The sequence below is a fragment of the Muntiacus reevesi genome, unplaced genomic scaffold (genome assembly GCF_963930625.1).
Source record: "Muntiacus reevesi unplaced genomic scaffold, mMunRee1.1 SCAFFOLD_123, whole genome shotgun sequence".
NCBI classification, from domain to species: Eukaryota; Metazoa; Chordata; class Mammalia; order Artiodactyla; family Cervidae; genus Muntiacus; species Muntiacus reevesi.
Genome location: NW_027077815.1, coordinates 157,624 through 181,282, shown reverse-complemented (window position 1 = coordinate 181,282; position 23,659 = coordinate 157,624). Strand labels below are relative to the sequence as shown.

Sequence of the window (23,659 nt, the reverse complement as noted above, 5' to 3'; positions counted from 1 at the left end):
AAATGGGAAAAATCTTTGAATCTTTAAAACATGCTTCTCAGTAAGCGAAAGGGTTAGCTGCTCAGTCCTGTCCAACTCTTTGAGCGCCATGGATTGGAGCACGCCAGGCTCCTCTGTCGACGGAATTCTCTAGGCAAGCATACTGGAGAAGGGAGTCAATCTCTTTTTCAATGGATGTTCCTGATCCAGGGACAGAACTCAGGTCTCCAGCATTGGATTCTTTCTGAGTCACCAGGGAGACAGGGTGTGCACTAAAAGGATTCTCACCCCTTAAGAGCAGGGTAGGGGAGAAGAGAGTTTTATAAAAGGACTGTTATCTAGACTTTTATCCAAATGGTCACTAGAAACAAATCTACAAGGACCCTAAGATATTAACGCAAGGAGGCAGAAAAGTTTAGGTAGGTAAGGGATACACAATTAGAATTAAATCTGAAAGATTCTTTATTATAAATTAAGAAGTTTGGGATTTTAAAAAAATTAAACTGCTTTTATTCTTTTGGTTTAATGAATTTTAAAAAAGATGTATTTGTCAGTACTATCAGATGGTAATGAAAAAAAAAAAAAAAGAAAATATCAATACAAAAAGAAACCAAAAGAATCATAGAAGACTACTTTGCTCAAGTCTATGTAAGCAAACTTGAAAACCAAATGAAATAGATAATTTACTAGAAAGTGTACTTTTGATACAAACTACTTTGATAAAAACTAACCGCAAGAGATGGAAAATCTAAAATTTACAACAAAAGTCACTGTTGTAAAACTGATATCACCCAACACATTAATAGAGCTACATAGAAGAAAAATATTATCATGCCGAAGGTGATGAAAAGACGCCTTAAAAACTCAATGCCCATTCTTATTGAAAATACTGGATATAAAAGCACACTTTTTAAACACAATATATTTCAGACCCACAATAAGCCAGCACCACCCGATGAGGAAATACTAGATATACTATATTACTAGAGTCAGGGAAAGCCCCATTTTTACCACTGTTACTCATTTTTATCAGTCAACACAGAGAATGAAATTAGAAAGGAATACTACTGGTAGGGGTACAATTAAATAACTAGAATATCCAAAAGAACCAACTAAATATTACTACAACAAGATAATCTAGTAGTTTAGTCAAGTGCAAAACATAAAGAAATCTTTCCTTTCTATGTACAAAGAGAAACCAGATAAACGATAAAATGAAAGAAAAGATCTTATCTATAATTTTTAAAAAAACAGGCATAAACTGAATAAAGAGTTCAAAACATGTATGAGAAAAACTATGGAACACTTCTGAGAGACACAAAGGTAGATTTCAACAAATGGAAAGACATATCTTGTTTCTGTACTAAAGATTCAGTAGCATAATGATGTCCTTTCTCCCTGAGTTAATTTTACATGGTCCCCAAATAAATACTATATAAAAAATTTTTTTTTATTTTGTTTGCTACAGCTAGACAACTGGAAAGAAAAAACAAGCAAAAAAAGGGAAAATATGAAGAGAAGAGCAAGAGTATTCCTATGACATATTAAATAATTGCTGCAAAGCCATTATAAGTAAAAGAGTACGAAGTCAAATGTACTGTATCAGTAAGCTAATTTCTTAGCTCTTATCATTATACTATGGATATATAAGATGTTAACATTAGGAGAAACTAACTGAAGGGTACATAGGAACTCTCTTATTTTTCTCTTTTATAAGTACAAAGTCATTTAAAAATAAAAAGACTTTAAAAAGCTAGGATACTGGCAGATCAACCAAGGGAACACATTTTTTTTAAATTCCAGAAGTATATGAAAAGTTAGTCATAGTAAAGGTAGCATCTCAAAGACATGTAAGAAGATGAACTTGAAATAAGCGGCAAGCATATGACCCAGCAATCCCACTTCTGGGCATACACACCGAGGAAACCAGATCTGAAAGAGACACGTGCACCCCAATGTTCATCGAAGCACTGTTTATAATAGCCAGGACATGGAAGCAACCTAGATGCCCATCAGCAGACGAACGGATAAGGAAGCTGTGGTCCATATACACCATGGAATATTACTCAGCCATTAAAAAGAATTCATTTGAATCAGTTCTAATGAGATGGATGAAATTGGAGCCCATTATACAGAATGAAGTAAGACAGAGAGATAAAGATCATTACAGCATACTAACACATATATATGGAATTTAGAAAGATGGTAATGATAACCCTATACGCAAAACAGAAAAAGAGACACAGATGTACAGAACAGACTTTTGGACTCTGTGGGAGAAGGCGAGGGTGGGATGTTTCGAGAGAACAGCATCGACACATGTATATTATCTATGGTGAAAGAGATCACCAGCCCAGGTTGCATGCATGAGACAAGTGCTCGGGGCTGGTGCACTGGGAAGACCCAGAGGGATCGGGTGGAGAGGGAGGTGGGAGGGGGGATCGAGATGGGGAACACATGTGTATCCATGGCTGATTCATGTCAATGTATGACAAAACCCACTACAATACTGTAAAGTAATTAGCCTCCAACTAATAAAAATAAATGAAAAATAAATAAATAAATAAGTGGCAAGGGCAGCAGGGCAGCCATGAGGAAGCATAAGACGGCACCTATCTCTCAAACTGCACATTAGGGTAAGTTATAGAAGAAACAGGGGTTCAAGTGCTAACAACATCACATGGCATTTAAATTACAGAAGAGAGTTGTGTTTGTAATTAAAAATACTTAAATGGAACATACCCTCTTCCAAGGAGGCTATTATAGAGCAACGAACATTTTAATTTCAACTTATTTGTGAAAGGGTAAGGCACATGGAAGGCTTGTTGGACCTCTGAAATGATTATGTCTATTACTACAATAGGGTTAATAAATCAAGTTCTTAGGTTATATCAAACAAATGGGACAGGTTTTTACTGGGAAAAAAGCATAACTACTTTTAATTAAACAGGATACATCCATGAAGTGGAATATTACACTGGCATTAAAAATGAGGTTGATGTACAAACAAACAAAAAGAAGAGAGAAAACAAGAGAGTATAGATCACTACGTCTCATACTGTTCATCCTGTTTTAGTAAAAAATAAAAGGGTTGTAAAAAGATAAAAATGTCATTGAGAAAAAGTACACTGACTGCCTCTGGAAAGGTCTCAGCTCTGCTGAGAAGATGCCTTCCTTTTCATTGTGTACGTTTTTGTAAAGTTTGAAGATCAGAGCAAAAGGTTAGTTTCTTTAAAAGATTGAATATTAGAGACAGACAAGATCCCAAATATATAAAGTGAACACAGTTTAAAGGTGGGGGGAATTGACTCAAGAAAGAAATAGATAATCTTAATAGTTCTACAACTACTGAAAGCTAGAGGAGTTTAAATGTTTCCCCTTTCCTCTGTCCAACACACACAAAAATACCAGATTCAAATGGCTTTATAAACACCTTCTACCAAACATTTGAGAAATGCATCATTCCAACCTTAACAAAATTAAATTATGTCATAGAAGATAATTAGATACAATTGTATTATGTAATTCATGTGGCATTAAGTGAAAATGCAGAATTATCAAATTATTAATACACAAATATTTATAACTAGATAACATATACTATAAATATTTTGTTAAATTATATAAATTATGATAGTTGTATAATTTATATAATCTAATAATTATATAAATTTATTAAATTACAGTGATCATAATAATTATGAATTAAAGTTAAATACATACTGTATTTGTAATATGATACTATCTAGCCAACTAGCCTTGTCTTTTTTTAAATGAACTATGTATGTGCACAGAGAAGACTGAAAGATCACTAAAATGTCAAGGGTCTTCCCTGGGTGTAGAAATGATAAAAATCGTGATTTTTCTAAATTTTATAACACTTCTACCAACTAACACACATTATTTCTGTATTTTTTCCTCCAAAAGTTAAGTACCTCTAGTTTGGACACAATTTGAAATCATCACATTTGAAGGAGAAGAAAAGTAAGGGAGCCAAAGGCAGATTCAGGTACATATATAAATTGTGGGGGAGCCTTTCTTAATACAAATTAATTCAAAATTGCTAGTGCTACTGCAAAAGGGCACAGGAACTCCAATTAAAGATTACTATTCACATACATAGAAAACTGAGGCTCAGAGAAATTTCAAGGTTAATTCAGGTCCACCCACAGTGAAGTGGCAAGCCAGTGTTGGTCAAATCCTCATGAGCAGATCATGCTAGACCACCTACCTAGATATACGTACAGTAGGTGCTCTGTATCCTTGGGTTCTCCATTCAACCACTGTGGATTCAACCAGCCACGGGTCAAAAATATACAGAAAAGATCTGGGGAAAGTTCCAAAAGACAAAACTTGCATTTGCCAAGCAGCCTGGCAACTACTTACATAGCACTTACAAGGTTATTATAACAAACCTAGAGACGACTTAAAGTATAATGGGAGGGATATATGTAGACTATATGTAAATACTATACTGTTTTATATTAATAAAAGGGACTTGAGCATCTCTGGGTTTTGATATCCTCCAAGGTCTCAGAACCAACCACTCACAGTTACTAAACGATGACTGTGTTATCTCCCAGAGCAGCTTGTTTCTCCTTCAGAGTCTCATGATTCCTAAAAAGTTACGTGTTCAGTTTGCATTCCCACCAACAGTGTAAGAGGGTTCCCTTTCCTCCACACTCTCTCCAGCACTTGTTGCCTGCAGACTCTTGGATAGCACCCATTCTGACTAGCGTGACATGGTACCTCATTGTGGTTTTGATTTGCATTTCTCTGATAATGAGTGATGTTGAGCATCTTTTCATGTGTCTGTTAGCCATCTGTATGTCTTCTTTGGAGAAATGTCTGTTTAGTTCTTTGGCCCATTTATTGATTGGGTCTTTTATTGTTCTGGAACTGAGCTGCAGGAGTTGCTTGTATGTTTTTGAGATTAATTCTTTGCGAGTTGCTTTGTTTGCTATTATTTTCTCTCATTCTGAAGGCTGTCTTTTCACTGTTGGTGGGAATGCAAACTAGTACAGCCACCGTGGAGAACAGTGTGGAGATTCCTTAAAAAACTGGAAATAGAACTGCCATACGACCGAGCAATCCCACTGCTAGGGATACACACCAAGGAAACCAGAATTGAAGGAGACATATGTACTCCAATGTTCATCGCAGCACTGTTTACAATAGCCAGGACATGGAAGCAACCTAGATGTCCATCGGCAGACGAACGGATAAGAAAGCTGTGGTACATATATACAGTGGAATGTTACTCAGCCATTAAAAAGAATGCATTTGAATCAGTTCTAATGAGGTGGATGAAACTGGAGCCTATTTATACAGAGTGAAGATAGAAAAACACCAATACAGTGTACTAACGCATATACATGGAATTTAGAAAGACGGTAACGATGACCCTATCTATATGCGAGACAGCCAAAGAGACACATGTGTGAAGAACAGACTTTTGGACTCTGGGGGAGAAGGCGAGGGTGGGATGATTTGAGAGAATAGCATTGAAACATGTATATTATCATATGTGAAACAGATCACCCGGACAGGCTTGATGCATGAGGCACGGTGCTCAGGGCTGGTGCACTGGGATGACCCAGAGGGATGGGATGGGGAGGGAGGTGGGAGGGGGGTTCAGGATGGGGGACACATGTACACCCATGACTGATTCATGTCAATGTGCTGCAAAACACACTACAACACTGTAAAGTAATTAGCTTCCAATTGAAATAAATTAATTAATTACCAAAAGAAGTTACGTGTTCAGTTATTATCATCCTAGCACCTAGCGCTGCTCAATAAGCATTTATTGAGTGAATACATTTTTTAAATAATCAGAATAAGTGAAAACAAAAAATCTCAAACAGCTTAGACAGTATCAATAAATTCTCTTGACCCACAACTTTTTATCAATGAGTAACCACAGCTTTCTCTGGAAGATATCTAGAACAAAATCTCTTTAAATGCAAGAGGCATTTCCACATTTTTATGTTCAGTTAGTTATATAACTAAAACTAAAGATAAACAGTTTCGGGTTGTCTTATGGAGTATGGCTAATCTATCAGGCGTCACTATCAAGGTAATCCTTGAAGGTAGGCATATAAGTAAAGGTAAAAGAAATTTAAAAACTGGAATGACTCAAAAATTAACTCTGTCAGAGTTAATTCTGCTTCACTGCTCTTATATGATATTAAAGACGTCAAACATGTATTCCCTGGTGTTATGGTAGTGAATACGCTATATTACATGGTAAGAAGGACTTGGCAGATGTAACTAAAGTTATTAATTAGCAGACTTTAAAAAAAAGGAGACAAGATTCACTGTCACTCGTTTGGCACTTTCTCTGCATGCCATATGGTAGCCTGCAACCCTAAAGAAGGAACACACTCTAAAGAATGAGCTTACATGGGGAAGATGAGCCCCAGAGCACTGTGACCCTTGCCCTAAAGCTCAGAACAATGGCAAAGTTTGTTTTGGCTCTCTTTGGCTGACATTTATCCAATGCTGGCATTGAAAATATCTGCTTTAGTTAAGACCAGTATGGATGCAATAAAGAACCATGTAGTGACATGAGAAAAAAGATCTTCATAACCCACATAATCACGATGGTGTGATCACTCACCTAGAGCCAGACATCTTGGAGTCCGAAGTCAAATGGGCCTGAGGAAGTCTCACTATGAACAAAGCTAGTGGAGGTGATGGAATTCCAGTTGAGCTGTTCCAAATCCTAAGAGATGATGCTTGCTGTCAAAGTGCAGCACTCAGTATGCCAGCAAATTTGGAAAACTCAGCAGTGGCCACAGGACTGGAAAAGGTCAGTTTTCATTCCAACCCCAAAGAAAGGCAATGCCAAAGAATGCTCAAACGACCACACAATTGCACTCATCTCACACGCTAGTAAAGTAATGCTCAAAATTCTCCAAGCCAGGCTTCAGCAATACGTGAACCGTGAACTTCCAGATGTTCAAGCTGGTTTTAGAAAAGGCAGAGGAACCAGAGATCAAATTGCCAACATCTGCTGGATCACCGAAAAAGCAAGAGAGACCCAGAAAAACATCTATTTCTGCTTTGTTGACTTGCCAAAGCCTCTGACTGTGTGGATCACAACAAACAGGAAAATTCTGAAAGAGACGGGAATACCAGACCACCTGACCTGCCTGTTGAGAAACCTGTATGCAGGTCAGGAAGCAACAGTTAGAACTGGACATGGAAAAAACCAAAAAACAACAAACAAACAAAAAATGAACTGGACATGGAACAACAGACTGGTTCCAAATAGGAAAAGGAGTATGTCAAAGCTGTACATTGTCACCCTGCTTATTTAACTTATGTGCAGAGTACATCATGAGAAATGCTGGGCTGGAGGAAGCACAAGCTGGAATCAAGACTGCCGGGAGAAATATCAATAACCTCAGATATGCAGATGATACCACCCTTATGACAGAAAGTGAAGAAGAACTAAAGAGTCTCTTGATGAAAGTGAAATAGAGGAGAGTGAAAAAGCTGGCTTAAAGCTCAACATTCAGAAAACGAAGATCATGGCATCCGGTCCCATCACATCATGACAAACAGATGAGGAAACAGTGGCTGACTTTATTTTTCTGGGCTCCAAAGTCACTGCAGATGGTGATGGCAGCCATGAAATTGAAAGACGCTCACTCCTTGGGAGGAAAGTTATGACCAACCTATACAGCATATTAAAAAGCAGAGACATTACTTTGTCAACAAAGGTCCGTCTAGTCAAGGCTATGGTTTTTCCAGTGGTCATGTACGGATGTGAGAGTTGGACTATAAAGCAAGCTGGGCACCGAAGAATTGATGCTTTTGAACTGTGGTACTGGAGGAGACTCGAGAGTCCCTTGGACTGCAAGGAGATCCAACCAGTCCATCCTAAAGGAGATCAGTCCTGGGTGTTCATTGGAAGGACTGATGCTGAAGCTGAAACTCCAATACTTTGGCCACCTGATGTGAAGAGCTGACTCATTTGAAAAGACCCTGATGTTGGGAAAGACTGAGGGCAGGAGGAGAAGGGGACGATGGAGGATGAGATGGTTGGATGGCATCACCAACTCGATGGACATGGGTTTGGATGGACTCTGGGATTTGGGGATGGACAGGAAGGCCTGGTGTGCTGCAGTTCATGGGGTCGCACAGAGTCAGACACGACCGAGTGACTGAACTGAGCTGAACTGAGAGACATGAGAAAGTTACCTTGTAACTTGTAAGGAATAACTCTTACAACCACAGTCAAACTCCTATGATTCAAGTAGGCCAATTCCAGAGCACTATGGTCCTGGACATTTTGACATGGACTTTCCTTGAGAATGGAGGTCACTTCCGTCTTGTTTGTATGTGGCTTTTGGATTAAAATCTTTGCTTGCTCAGCAATACACATCAGTGCCTAGTACTGTGCTGGTTGTATAGTACACTCTCAATAAAGGAGGGGGAGGGTGGCCCTGAGTGGGCCCAATGTAATCACATGAACCCGTAAATGCGGGGCTTCCCTGGTGGCTCAGTAGTAAAGAACTCGCCTGCCAATGTAGGAGATGCAGGTTTGATCCCTGTGTGGGGAAGATGCCCTGGAGAAGGAAATGGCAAGCCACTTCAGTAGCCTTGCCTGGGAAATCCCACAGACAGAGGAGCCTGATGGGCTACAGTCTATGGGGTTGCAAAGTCAAACACAACTTATCGACTAAACAACAATTCTCAGGCTTCGAAATTAAATTAGAATACATTTCAAATCCCTTACCTCTGCTTACAAGACTGTATAACCTACCTCCTGCTTCCATTCCCACCCTCTTCCCCCACCTCCCCCGTTCTTTCCTCTCTCTAATGCCTTTGCACTGTCTGTCTTTCAGTTCGAGAACTCTGCTCCCAAATCTTCAAATGACTGCTCCACTGTTATCGTTCAGCTTTGGCATAAATGTCACATCTTCAAAGAGATCTTCCATCGCCATCAAATCAACACTGGTACTCTCCTTAAACCTTCTATCATATACACTGTTTTCTCCTCAAAACATTTAACATCTAAAAGGCTCTAGGCATCTATCTGTTTATTTAATTTTGTCTCCCTCATTATCATTCCCAAACTAGAACATAAATTTCATGAGGATAGGGACCTGGATTCTCATGCACTGCTGTTGCCTTCACACCTACAACAGTGTTTGGGGCACAGCAGACATCCAATAACACTGCTGAATGTATGAATGTAGATGATACAAAGAGGAGTAAGATATCAACTTACAAATGTGCACAAGAAAAGTTTTAATACGAGGTAACATCTGTACCAAAGGATGAGAGATTTGATAATTTCTGGCTAGGCAATCAAGAATGAGTTCAGAGAGAAAGTAGCAAGAGAAGTAGCCTTTAAAGATATTTAGTAATTTTAGGGCAGTTTTACATTTTGTCTGGTAGGCTAAAACCTTTAGACATCTTCTTATAGGCAATGAAAAATACAGACATTTCAAATAAGGAAGGATACATGATTATGGCAAGATTTACAAAAGTTAATAGAACCAGTTGATATTTCTTACTTTAGAGAAGAAATAACCAAGCATTATATGCATATACTACTAATTTATAGTTAAAACTAATGACCAAAGACTTTTTCAATTGAAAAACATAACAACAGGAAAAAAAAACACAAAATTTTACACTCTATAATAAACTTAATTGTTTTAATTAGTCTTATTTTGACAATTTTGACAGCATACTTACTAATTTATGTTTTTAATAAGACAAAGAACTAAAAAATCACCTCTGACAATCATTTTACCAAATTAAAAAATATTCAAACATCTCCTCGTTAGTAAAGGAAACGTTTTTTCTAAATTCTTAATGTGCTCTAATCTGATAAAATTCCACTTTCTGGTCATCCAATGATTTAAGCAATCTTTCGTCTGGGGAAAAAAAAAATCAAATTCTGATTAATTTTTTTTTAATAAATGTTTAAAGCAGAATTTTATGTCTCCCCATGTGTCTTTTTAAAATCATGTCTTGTTGTCTTGTTTAATGTTTTCAGCTTTGATCTTTACTAAAAACCTAAAACAGCTATAACACTGCTCCCAAAGGTACAATTTACAATACAAACTTAGAAACCCTCCTCCATAAAGATGAGATGTCAACACTAAAGAGTTCAGGGACTTAAATTACCAAAACAGCACCAAATGTTTATGGTATCACTGTGAATTCAAGAAAAAGGAGCACACAGAATGAGTTTTTAAAAAATAGCCTTTTTTCCAAAACACAATTAAAACTACCATCACCTTAACATTTAAAATACTTAGATCACTTGGCCAATCATTTTATCAGTTTATAGCACACAAAAGAGCCCTGGAAATACATTTGATTTGATAAGAAAAAGTCCAATTTTTAAGTTGACATTAAAGACAAAATCTACTGTATATGCAAGAATAAATTTATGGCGTAACAATGATGTTTATTTATTAGAACCTCAAACCAAATACTTGGGTCAAGACTTTTATTCTTACACGGTATCCTCAAGTTCTTACCTTGGATGAGAAAACAATGACCTTTTCAATACCCGATATACTGAAGATAGCATTGCCTAATTCTATACTACCATTTCCTGCTTTTTTTAATGTCGTCCCTCCCTCCTGCTTTATGCTGAATTTTAGCATGTAAGGCAATGTATAGCCTATAAAATTATTTCATTTCTGAGTATCTGAAGATAAATGTTTTCTATTACAGGGTAAACAATCCAAATTTATTCTTAAGTAAAATGACAAAACCAAATCTACCTGGCATTACTGGATTGTGTCAATCAAATCAGAAACCTCTGGGTCACTTGCACTACTCAGAGTAGATCTAATACACAGATTCATTTTAGGGATTGAGAGAATGAATCACAGTAAGAGTTCAACACGAACACTTAACACTATAAAAGTGAAAGAGAGAAAGGAAAATCAAGGCAAACTAACAAATTTAATTCCTTCTTTCAATATAGATAAATATTTTTAAAACTGAAACTTATATTTACTTCATAAATCTTTAAAAAAACTTTCTTTGCCAAGTCCCGTAAGATCGGTAGAATTGTAGTGCTTCTACACTGCTTCTCTTCTATTAAAATAGAAAAAGCAGCACTGCTTCTATCAAAGGTCAATACCCTAACGTGGGCATGGAGTCCAACTACTCCTGTCTTTGCAAGAAAACCACTGACTAACCTCTCTCTCTCCCGTATAGTCAGTTTCTCCTCTTCTACTGAACCACTATCATGAACAAATGTGCTCTATTATTACACATCTTAAGAAATTCCTCAGGACTTCCCGATAGCTCAGATGGTAAAGAATCTGACTGCAATGCAGGAGACCTGGGTTCGATCTCTGGGCCAGGAAATTCCTCTCCTGACCTCAGCTCCCCTTCACCTCCCCCGCCCCACCAATTAGATATGACCATTTCTTTGTTCTACTCACAGCAAAACTTCTTCATCTAGTGGCCTTCATTTCCTATCTCTATTTTCTCACCTTTAATTTACTCTTTAACCCACCCTAATCCTAAACAATCTCCTGAAACTCAATTGTCAAGGTCACTAATGACTACCCAGCGGCCTAATTCCATTGCCTCATCTTAGTACAGTAACCTCTTCAGGAACATTAGACCAAGCAGACCACTCTCTTCTACTTGAAGTAGATGTCTTCTCTTGTCCTCTACTTGTTCTTCTGGCTTTCCTCCTCCCTCTGATTTCCTCTATTGGTTTGTTTTGTCTCTTCAGGCGTCTTCTAAAACATGAGTGCCTGAGGACTTGTACCAGGACTGCTTTCTCTCCTGTTTTCTCACCTACTCCCAAGGCTTTAACGTCAATAACCTCAGACATGCAGATGACACCACCCTTATGGCAGAAAGTGAGGAAGAACTAAAGAGCCTCTTGATGAAAGTGAAAAATTTGGCTTAAAGCTCAACATTCAGAAAACTAAGATCATGGCATCTGGTCCCATCACTTCATGGCAAATAGATGGGGGAGCAGTGGAAACAGTGGCTGACTTTATTTTTGGGGGCTCCAAAATCACTGCAGATGGTGATTGCAGCCATGAAATTAAAAGACGCTTGCGCCTTGGAAGGAAAGTTATGGCCAACCTAGACAGCCTATTAAAAAGAAGACATTATTTTGCCAACAAAGGTCCACGTAGTCAAGGCTATGGTTTCTCCAGTGGTCATGTATGGATGTGAGAGTCGGACTATAAAGCAAGCTGAGCGCCGAAAAATTGATGCTTTTGAACTGTGGTGTTGGAGAAGACTCCTGAAGAGCCCCTTGGACTGCAAGGAGATCCAACCAGGTCATCCTAAAGGAGATCAGCCCTGGCTGTTCATTGGCAGGACTGATGCTGAAGCTGAAACTCCAGTACTTTGGCCACCTCATGACTCATTGGAAAAGACCCTGATGCTGGGAGGGATTGGGGGCAGGGGGAGAAGGGGAAGACAGAGGATGGGATGGTTGGATGGCATCACTGACTCGATGGACATGGGTTTGGGGAAAAATCAAAGGAGTAATTAAAAATCTTTCTACAAAGAAAATTACCAGCCCAGATGGCTTCTCGGCCAGATTCTCACAGAAATTTAATGGAACAATTCAGTCCTACTTAAACTTTTTCAGAATAGAAAATGAGGGTCAGCTCATTTTATAAGGCTAGTATGAGATAACCGCTGATTTCAAATCCTGACAAGGACAATATAGGCCACCTCACTGATACAAAACTATTAACAGAATATCAAACTGAATCCAGAAATACATAAAAAGAGTAATACTGTAAAACCAAATTAGGTTTACCTCAGAAATCAGGTTAGGTTTAAGATTTTAAATAATATGTAATTCAATATATTAACATAGTGAAGGAGAAAAGTCATACAGTAATGAAAAGCTGCAACAACAACAAAAAAAGCATTAAATTCGAACAAACAGAACAAAACACAAAATTCTTAGTAAACCGGTACAGAAGGGAACTTCTTTAAACATGATGAAGGGTTTCACAGAAACAAAACAAAACGAACTTGAGCAAACAGGCCTGGAGGGAAATGCTGAAAGCTTCCTCTTGGAGACCGGGAACCAGAAGGGCAGGAGCTCTGGGGTGGCGGCAGCGCTGTGCGTCTTGACCTGAGCAATAAGTTCATGTGTGTTTGTGTGTTTGCAGTAACATGTAAAGTTCTCCATGGTGCTTTTATATACACCTTGAAATATATATTAAAGATAAAAAAGAAAGAAATATTTGGAAATAAAAGGCTAACCTAGCCTATCACTCAAGCTTGGCAACTCCGTAGGTCCTCACCTCCCCACCACCACCCAGCTACCGTTACTTTCAAACCAGTTAACATTTATTGGGCTTACAAGACATGGTACAATGTGGCAACATGTATCATGAACCTTAACAATGTCTAAGATGAAACCTTATTCCATTACATTACTCCAGTGCCAATCATTCCATTCTAAGGAAAAAGACAAAGAGAAAAAAATCCATGTGTTAAGACATTCACTGCCCACATGATGATAAAATAGAAAACCTAAACTAAATAACCAACTCCAGGAAACAATTAAGAAAAATAATTTTTACAATGGGATTATACAGTCAATAAAAATAAGATTTATCAAATATTCCAAGAAATGAATATAACCTAATTTTTAAAAAATTAGACATATACACATGTTTACACTGTAACAGGGGGAACAAGTCATAGGCACAAAGAAGAAAGTGAAAGACAGAGGGAAGAAGAGAGGGACAGAGGGTACTGAAAGCGGGAGGGAAGGGTTGGGAGAGACGAAAACTCAACTGGTTTTCTTCATATGTTGAGCTTATGAATGTCATCTGTACTTCTGTATTTCCTGAATTTTCTTTAATGACTACAGAAAACTTTAGTCATGGGGTACATAAGAGCTGAAGAAAATAATCACAAACCTAAGTAAAGTATCCTAAATATTTTAAAAAGTTCCTTCAAAGGGTAACTTTAAAATTTCAACTTTTATCTCAGTACCATTTTATTCAGATAAATTATTTAACATTTAAATTGTGTTAAGTCTATCATATGCTAGTTACTTAGCACAGAGAGAACTTCTAATCATAATTAGTACTTAAAATAATATAACTTAAAAATAATAATTAGATTTCCAAAGATATATCATCTCCAATTTTCTAGCTAGAAAGTGAAAAGTGAAAGTGAAGCCCCTCAGCTGTGTCCAGCTCTTTGCGACCCCATGGACTGTAGCCTACGAGGCTCCTCCATCCACGGAATTTTCCAGGCACGAGTACTGGAGAGAGTTGCTGTTTCTTTCTCCAGAGGATCTTCCCCACCCAGGGATCAAAGCCGGGTCTCCTGCATTGCAAGAAGATGCTTTTACCATCTGAGCCACCAGGGAAGTTCCCTTGAGGCTTCCCTGTGGCTCAGCTGATAAAGAATCCGCCTGCAATGTGGGAGACCTGGTACAGTCCATGGGGTCACAAAGGTCAGACACGACTGAGTGACTTTCTAGCTAGCTGCTGCTGCTGCTAAGTCGCTTCAGTCGTGTCCAACTCTGTGCAACCCCATAGACGGCAGCCCACCAGGCTCCCCCATCCCTGGGATTCTCCAGGCAAGAACACTGGAGTGGGTTACCATTTCCTTCTCCAAAGCACAAAAGTGAAAAGTGAAAGAGCAGTCGCTCAGTCGTGTCTGACTCTTCACGACCCCAGGGACTGCAGCCCACCAGGCTCCTCCATCCATGGGATCTTCCAGGCAAGAGTAATGGAGTGGGGTGCCATTGCCTTCTCCAGACTTTCTAGCTAATAAAATCAAGTCTTTAAATGACCTTCAGAACTGCCCTTGGTCTACCCTGCCCACACCTACCCTCTGACCTGCCCTGCCACACACCCCCCACCCCCGCTTCAGCCACGGCCTCCCACATGCTGCTCTTCCAACATGCCAAGGACATTTCCACGTTAGAAGCTGCTGCTTGCTCTACCCGAACATTTCCTTCCAGATAGTTCCATGGCTTAATCCACTTCACTCAGAAAAGGGCTTCTCAAAAAGCCTTTTCTCACCAAACTACCTGAAGTGTTACAGTATCCTGTTACTTTTTAATCCCCTGAATCTATCTTATTCTGCTTCAAACCCTGTGAGCTACCTGACGTGTGTGTGCGACTGAGTGTGCACACATGAATAATGTCTATGCCCCTCGCTGATATTTAAGCTCAGGAAGCACAGCTCTACTTTGTTTACCATTGTGTCACATGACCTGCCAATAGCAGGCTTTCAAAAATACTTGTTGAAAGAACAAAAGATGGTAACTGGTTTTAGTTTTACTGAGAAAATAATGATGGAACACTACTAGAATTCAGTAAAGCTTTCAAATGAATTCATTCTCAATCACAAGAGCATTACACACATACTTTGGTGGTAGGAGTACAACGTTCACAATTCAGGGTTGAGTAACAGGAAGGAATGGGGACTTCTTATGTTTCCCTGCCCCTTTCCATATCCTTCCTTCCTCTCATTCATCCATAAATGGTTACTGTGTACCACTAAGTCAGAGAGTATTCTACACATTAAGAACACACAGACAATTAAGGCAAGTTAATGCATGAGACATATGAGCATAATAACCATAGAACATGGCATGCAACAGAGTTCTGTGAAGTTGTAACATAACAGAGGAAGTAATCCACTTTTAGGGGCAGGTGTTCAGGGAAGTTTCAACAGTGATGACATTCAACAAACACTTGCAAAACCAAATAACAAAAGATATGCTTCATTTTACTTTACATATGAAATGAGAGTATTAAGTCTGAAAGTGCTACAGTAATTTGCTACCATGAGATAAGCTCGCTTGAGAGCGAAACCAAAACAAGAGGAATGCCAGAGCAGGACCAGAGAAACTAAGCCAAGTCCTTGATGATTTCAGACTGGATGAAGCCCCAGATGAAGTTCAAGGACAAGACCTAATCATGCCCTTTACTGTGTAGCCAGTCTGAATTTGGTTTTCTGTCACTTGCAATATAAGTATACAGAGGAATCTCAGCGAATTCTTTGAAAAAAACCAAAGCATTTGTTTTTTCAGTGTACAGGGGCACTATTGGTATTCTGGAAGGGACAATTCTTGTTTTGCGGGCAAACATCACAGGACACTTGGTATATCTCGTCTCTACCAGACCCACAGATTTCCAAACACCACTCATCTTCAAGAAGAACCACAGGTCTATTCCCTGTTAGTTGCTACCTGTATCCATTCCTCACAGTGCACGCGTAAATGTTCTTAACAACAACCTTAAAAGAACTGGGATATACCACTCAAATATACTAATTTTATATAGTAATCCATTTTAATTAGTCATTCATGACTATCTAAATGACTGATTCAGTCCTAAGCACAGCTTATACCTGCTCTTGAGATAAGCAGTGCTTTAAGAATGCCACTACTATCTGAAAATTCTCATTCATTTAAGCTTACTTCTCCATACAATATTATCAATATATGTCACTGACAATGTTGGTTATCTTCCCTGTAGCCATTCATCTAATTTCTTCCTAGACTGAAATGCTAGATATTGGTTTTTCTAGTCCCCTTGCAACTAGGGCATAAGTAATAAGGCCAAAATGAAATCTGATACAGGCTTTCTGAAAAAGGTTTACTTGCTTCATCAAGAGATGAGAGGGCAAACTTCCTCCCGTCTTTGGTGGTTGTGTCAGAATGTGATGCCTGGAGCAGAAAGAGAAACATGCAACTATGAAAGGATAAACCTGAGCACAAAGGTCGCCACACTACAGATAAAGATGGAAAGCACTTGGATTCAATCTAGAGGGGAAGCCAGTCTGAGCAGGAACCCAAATGGGAGGGCAGTTTAGAGGAAACGGAAACACAGAACCTCTGTGCTGACTGAGGACTGAGGACTGAGCAAAGCCAAGCTTATGCACAAACTGCCCTTTAAACTAATCCTACCTATGCCTTTGCCAATTACCTGAGCTAATACACTTCGTCTGTTTTTAAATCCTATTTGCATCCTAACTGATACAGGAAACAGCTATGTTTAGGGGAAACAGCAAAATCGAGACACTGCAGGGAATGTAAAGAAACTTTCAGACATAAGAGAATCAGGAACTATAAAGCCAAGAAACAAGAAATCAGATCCTTTCATTCCTATGGAGTATATTTCAGAAGCGGTCTAAGAAAACCTGGATGATTGAGATAAGGCCGTTAGCTTTGGTAATTAGATCATCAAGATGACTTTTTAAAAACCAATTTCGGTGCTGCGATGGTAAGGGAAGTCAGAGTGCAGAGGAAAGAATAATTTACACTTTTAAGAACTCCATAATGCACCAAACCCTTGGAAAGACATGTAACGTGTGTTAAACTCCATCGATTACAACTCTGTGAGGTAAGTATAACATTCTGTGGTGTCCTTAGTCACTCAGTCTTGTCCGACTCTTTGTGACCCCATGGACTATAGCCCACAAAGCTCCTCTGTCCATGCTGACTCTCCAACAAGAATACTGCATTGGGTTGCCATGTCTTCCTCGTATAACATTCTACTTTACAGACAAAGAACACAGCCTGAGTAGTAAGTTGCCCACAGCCACACAGACAGTAACTGGTTTCAGTAGACTTCAAAATCAGATCTTTGAAGCTTAAAAGTAAATGTCCTTCCTACTATACCCCTTCATGGATCACAGACTCGTCGTGGTGAAGGGGCTTGTGTAACTCAGTGAAGCCATGGGCCATGCCGTGCAGGGCCAGCCAAGACAGACGGGTCCTGGTGAAGAGTTCCGACAAAACGTGGCCCACTGGAGGAGGGAACGGCAAACCACTCCAGCAGTCCTGCTGCGCGAACCCCACGAACAGCATGAGGCAGAAAAATAAGACACCGAAGATGAGCACCACAATCAAAAGGTGTCCAATATGCTCCTGGGGAAGAGTGGAGGGCAGTCGTTAGTTCCAGAAAGAATGAAGTGGCTGGACCAAAGCGGATATGACGCTCAGTTGTGTGGATGTGTCTGATGGTTAAAGTCAAGTCCGACGCTGTAAAGAGCTATTGCTCTTTTTTTGCATGGGAACCTGGAACGGCAGGTCCGTGAATCAAGGCAAATCGGATGTGGTGAAGCAGATGGCAAGAATGAACATCTTAGGAATCACTGAACTAATATGGATGAGAATGGGCGAATTTAATTCAGATGACTGTTATATCTACTACTGTGGGCTAGAATCCCTTAGGAGAAAGGAAGTAGCCCTTAATAGTCAACAAGAGTTCTAAATGCAGTACTTGGGTGCAACCTCAGGAAAAAAAAAATAATCTAAGTTCATTTCCAAGGCAAACTGTTCAATATCAGTGTTACCTTAAGTCTCTGCCCCAACCACTAATGCCAAAGAAGCTGAAGCTGAACAGTTCTATGAAGTAGAACTGCTGTAGTTCTCGAACTACACCTTCTAGAACAAACACCAAAAAAAAAAAAAAAAAAAAAAAAGATGTCCTTTTCATCACAGGGGATTGGAATACAAAATAGGAAGCCAAGAGACACCCAGAATAATAGGCAAGTTTTGCCTTGGAGGGCAAAAGCAGGGCAAAGGCTAACAGAGTTTTGTCAAAAGAACACGCTGGTCATAGCAAACACCCTTTTCCAACAACCAAGAGACAGCTATACACACGGACATCACCAGATGGTCAATACCAAAATCAGATTATGTTCTTTGCAGCTGAAGATGGAAAAGCTCTACACAGACAGCAAAAAGAAGACCTGGAGCTGTCTGTGGCTCAGGTCGTGAGCTCCTAATAGCAAAATTCAGGTTTAAAGTGAAGAACGTAGGGAAAACGACTAGGTCATTTAGATACGACCTAAATTAAATCCCTTATGATTATACAGTGGAGGTGACAAATGGATTCGAGATGAGATCTGGTAGAGAAAGTGTCTACCAGATTCGTAAAACTGAAAGAGGTTCATATATGAGTTTATTGAAAGAGATTCATATGTTTTATATGAGTTTATATACGAGGTTCATCACTGGAAAGAGGTTCGTAACATTGTATAGGAGGCAGTGACCAAACTAGTCCAAGAAAAAGAAATGCAAGAAGCTTAAGTGATTGTCTGAGGAGACATTAGAAAGAGCTGAGGAAAGGAGAGAAGTGAAAGGCAAGGGAGAAAGGGAAAGATATACTCAACTGAGTGCAGAGATCCAGAGAATACCAAGAAGAGATAAGAAACCCTTCTTAAGTGAACAATGCAAAGAAAACAACACAATGGGAAAGACTAGAGATCTCTTCAAGAAAACTGGAGGCATCAAGGGAACATTTCATGCAAGGATGGACACCATAAAGGACAGAAATGGTACGCACCTAATAGAAGGAGAAGATATCAAGAAGAGGTGGCACGAATACACAGAGAACAGTACACCAGTCACTGTGGTCACTCACCCAGAGTCAGACATCCTGGAGCGTGAAGTCAAGGGGGCCTTAGGGAACATTACTACCAACAAAGCTAGTGGAGGTGACGGAATCCCAGTTGAGCTATTTGAAATTCTAAAGGATGATGCTGTTAAAGTGTTGCACTCAATATGTCAACAAATTTGGAAAACTCAGTAGTGGCTACAAGACTGAAAAAGGTCACAGTTTTCATTCCAATCCCAAAGAAAGGTAATGTCAAAGAATGTTCAAACTACCATACAACGGCACTCATTTCACATGCTAACAAGGTTACGCTCAAAATCCTTCAAGCTAGGCTTCAAAAGAATGTGAACCTAGAACTTTCAGATGTACAAGCTAGGTTTTGAAAATGCAGAGGAACCAGGGAGCAAACTGCCAACATTTGTTCGATTATAGAGAAAGCAACAGAATTCCAGAAAAACGTCTGCTTCTGCTTCATTGACTGCGATAAAGCCTTTGAATGTGTGGATCGTAACAAACTGTGGAAAATTCTTAAAGAAACACCAGTACCAGACCACCTTACCTGCCTCCTGAGAAACCTGTATGCAGGTCAAGAAGCAAGTTAGAATCGGACATTGAACAACTGACTGGGAAAGAGTTATAATAAAGCTGTATCTTGTCACCCTGCTTATTTAACTTCTATGCAGAGTACATCATGAGAAACACTGGGTTGGATGAAGCACAAGCTGGAATCAAGACTGCTGGGAGAAATATCAATAACCTCAGATATGAAGATGATATCACTCTAAGGGCAGAAAGTGAAGAGAAACTAACGAGCCTTTTGATAAGGGTTAAAGAAGAGCATGACAAAGTTGGCTTGAAACTCAGCATTCAGAAAACTGAGATCATGGCATCTGGTCCCATCACTTCATGGGAAATAGATGGGGAAACAGTGGAAACAGTGTCAGGCCTTTATTTTTGGGGGCTCCAAAATCACTGTGGATGGTGACTGCAGCCATGGAATTAAAAGATGCTTGCTCCTTGGAAGAAATGCTATGACAAACCTCAACAACATACTAAAAAGCAGAGACATCACTTTGCCGACAAAGGTCCGTCGAGTCGAGGCTATGGTTTTTCCAGTGGTCATGTATGGATGTGAGAGTTGGACCATAAAGACTGAGTGTCAAAGAATTGAGAATTGTGGTGCTGGGGAAGGCTCTTAAGCGTCCTGGGACTGCAAGAAGATCAACCAATCCTAAAGGAAATCAACCCTGAATATTCACTGGAAGCACTGATGCTGAAGCTGAAGCGCCAATACTTTGGCCACCTGATGCGAAAAGCCAACTCACTGGAAAAGACCCTGATGCTAGGAAAGACTGAAGGCAAAAGGAGAAGGAGGTGGTAGAGGATGAGATGGCTAGGTAGTGTCACCGACTCAATGAACATAAATTTGAGCAAACCCCAGGAGGTAATGGAGGACAGAGGAGCCTGCCATGCTGCAGTTCTTGGTGTTGCAAAGAGTTGGACACAACTGAGCGACTGAACAACAACTACACCAGGCTCCTAGGATTAAAGAATAAAAATACAGTGGCACAGCAGGCTCAAAATTCAGACTGGCTTCTGTGAGCTGCACGGCACACAGCACGGTGTTTGGCAGCCCTGGCAAAGGTATATTTAAGCATGCATGGAGGCTAGAGAGGGCAAAACTTAAAAAGGAGTGATCATGGATAATTACTGAGAAAGAAAGATAAAGAGGGATGATCATGGACACATCTGGAGAAGGTTGCTCTTGAAGAAAAGGAAGGACAATTCCTTCTTTTCAGAGAAGAGTAAATAAAGAAATGATATCAGGATAGAAAAGATTATACCTCAGATGCTTGAGATTTTTCTCAGGAAAGGAAAAGATCAAGTTATTTGCTATAAACACTTTCATGAAGTAAGACAAAAAAACCCTCACAATTGACATTATAGATCTGGAGGATAACAGAACACTAACTGGTATGAAAACAATCCAAAATCCTCACACAACTGTCTCTTGTATCCTTCAGGGATCAAGATAGTGATTAGGCCTGTTCAGAACTGGGCACTAGAAAGATAAATTGACATAAAGTTAAGTATTCTAAGGTATCAATGATGGGCTGGTAAAAACTGATGACCATGGGATCCTGGTGACTAGGGGAGGCAAATGAAAAGAGCAGTAGGCTAAAGAATTGAATGAATAGACACAAAGACGGGAGGGTTCCTAAAGACAGGAAGAGGGGAAGAAAGAGAGAGAGAAATCGGGTTCCATAAGTGTGGAAGAGTGCTTGTTTGTGGTCAGACAGGTCTTGACACAATGCCTCAGGCAATGAGCTACTGCCTAGGGCTGAGCACTACCCCGTCAGCTAAAAGCACAGAATTGAGAGACAAGTGCCTGTAAAAACACGCAGTCCTCGGGTGCAGGAAACAAACAGGCTTACCTGGTGGCGCTAATGGTAAAGAACCCACCTGCCAACGCAGGAGACAGAAGAGATGTGGCTCTGATCCCTAGGTCGGGAAGGTCCTGTGGAGGAGGAAATGGCAACCTGCTCCAATATTCGTGCCTGGAGAAGTCCCATGGACAGAGGAGTCTGGCTGTCCTGTGGAAACTGCAAGGAGATGGACGTGACTGAAGCGACTTAGCATAGCACAGCAACAAACAAGTGAATGAATCTGCCCGTACAGGAATCAAACACTTAAAATATCTCCTCTCCTTTTAAAATGAACAATTCTATCTCCAAATTTAAGAAATTCATCAAGAGGCTAAAAGTCTACAATAAAGGTTAAGGCAGATGTGTGTCAGGAGGTAGAACAAAAAGTTAAATCTGTCAGGCCAATTGTAACCCACCTGTTAAAAGACTTTTAGCATAAATTTCCAATAAGGCAACAACAGTTTGTGCTTTAGAAACTCTGGAGAGCACCTAGCATGGCTTCAAAAAAAGGATATCACTCAATTTAATTTTAAAAGCTCCACCCATTGCAATCTCAGTGGACACACTACCATTTATACTCATAGCTTCATTTTTCACCATTCTGCTGCTCTTGACACATTATCCAATTACAGGAAAAAATTGGGAAAAATCAGACATGGCAACCTCCACTACCACATCCCTCCTTCAGTTTGCACTTTTTACACCATTAATTCTGACTACTCTTGCCCTAGTAATAAATGAAGAAGAAATGACACTGGCACAATCTAAATTTTGCAGAAAATATCAAGTACAAGAAAGATTGCCAAGTAGTACTAATAACAATTGAGAACCCAAGAAATTTGAGAAGTTTCAAGTTTAAAAAGCGTTTTCTCCATTTCAGTCCTTTCCAAAAAAAACAAAGGGCTTGGACAACACAGGATTGTGAAGCTTCAACGGACGATTTAGCCTAACAGTGAATAAAAGAATCACTAAAATCGCTTATCCTTTCTTGGGCTATTACATTTCTTACCCTCACAAAGCCTTCTTTTAAAACCAGGACCAATTCTCAATTCTTTCCCTGGATCTAGTATACATATGTCCCTCCGTCCGCCCCCCCCTCCAAAAAAAGTTTAGAGACCGAAGACTCGCTGTAGTCAGAAAAGGATTAATTTAGATAAAGAATCACTTGCCGTCACTGGCACCATTCCTCAAAACCATCAAAGTCTCCTGGGGGCTGGATCCCCCCGACAAGATGAACAAAATCCACTGGCGTCTGGATAGCAAGCTTTTCTTTGTAAGTCTATAAGCCTGGGAAAGCTTTCCAGACAGTTAAAACGACTTCTCAAGGAAGCAAAAGGTCGAGACCAGGAAGATGGGGAGGTGACTTGCCCCAAGAGGAGACACCGAAGCTTGCAGCTTCACCCACCTGCCAGACGCTCGCCCCGCGGACAGAAGCACGGACGCAGCCCGGGCGCTTCCTCTCCTGCCGGACACAGCCCCTGCCGCCGCCGGAGCTCCGGACCCGACAGCACAGGGCGGTAGCGAAGTAGGCAAAGCGGCGACCGCACTCGAGCAGACGGGGGTGTACGTAGGGGGCGCCGGGGGGCTCGGGAAGGCAGCTCTGTGCTTGACCTTCCTCACCGGTGGCCAACGGCGCTCCCTGGGAACAGCATCCCGCCTCGGCCCGCTGCAGCGGCCGGGCTTCCTGCGGCCACAACCCGCCCCCGCGCTACTCGGCCGCCGCCATCTTGTCGGAGGCGGGAAAGACCGCACTGCGCAGGCGCGCGCCGACGCTGCCGGCTCCCCGCCATAACGCGCAGGCGCGGGGGGCGCTTCCCACCCCACCCCCCACCCCCACCCGCCGAGGCCGTCTTCCGCAAAGCCGTCTGCTCCCTCGCACGGGTGCTGCCAGGCTTAGTG

General features: G+C 40.4%; 1 long non-coding RNA gene across 2 annotated transcripts in view; it reads right to left on the bottom strand.

Moving 5' to 3' along the window:
- Positions 1 to 23,440, bottom strand: part of LOC136155169 (uncharacterized) — a 29,227-nt gene extending 5,787 nt beyond the window's left edge. The window contains exon 1 of one of the 2 annotated variants that reach the window (XR_010660702.1): positions 23,166 to 23,440. This is a non-coding gene — a long non-coding RNA (uncharacterized lncRNA). Of the gene's footprint in view, positions 1 to 21,797; positions 21,929 to 23,165 lie in introns of those variants that run through there. The other variant, XR_010660701.1, reaches the window with a different exon arrangement.
- Positions 23,441 to 23,659: the final 219 nt, after the last annotated feature.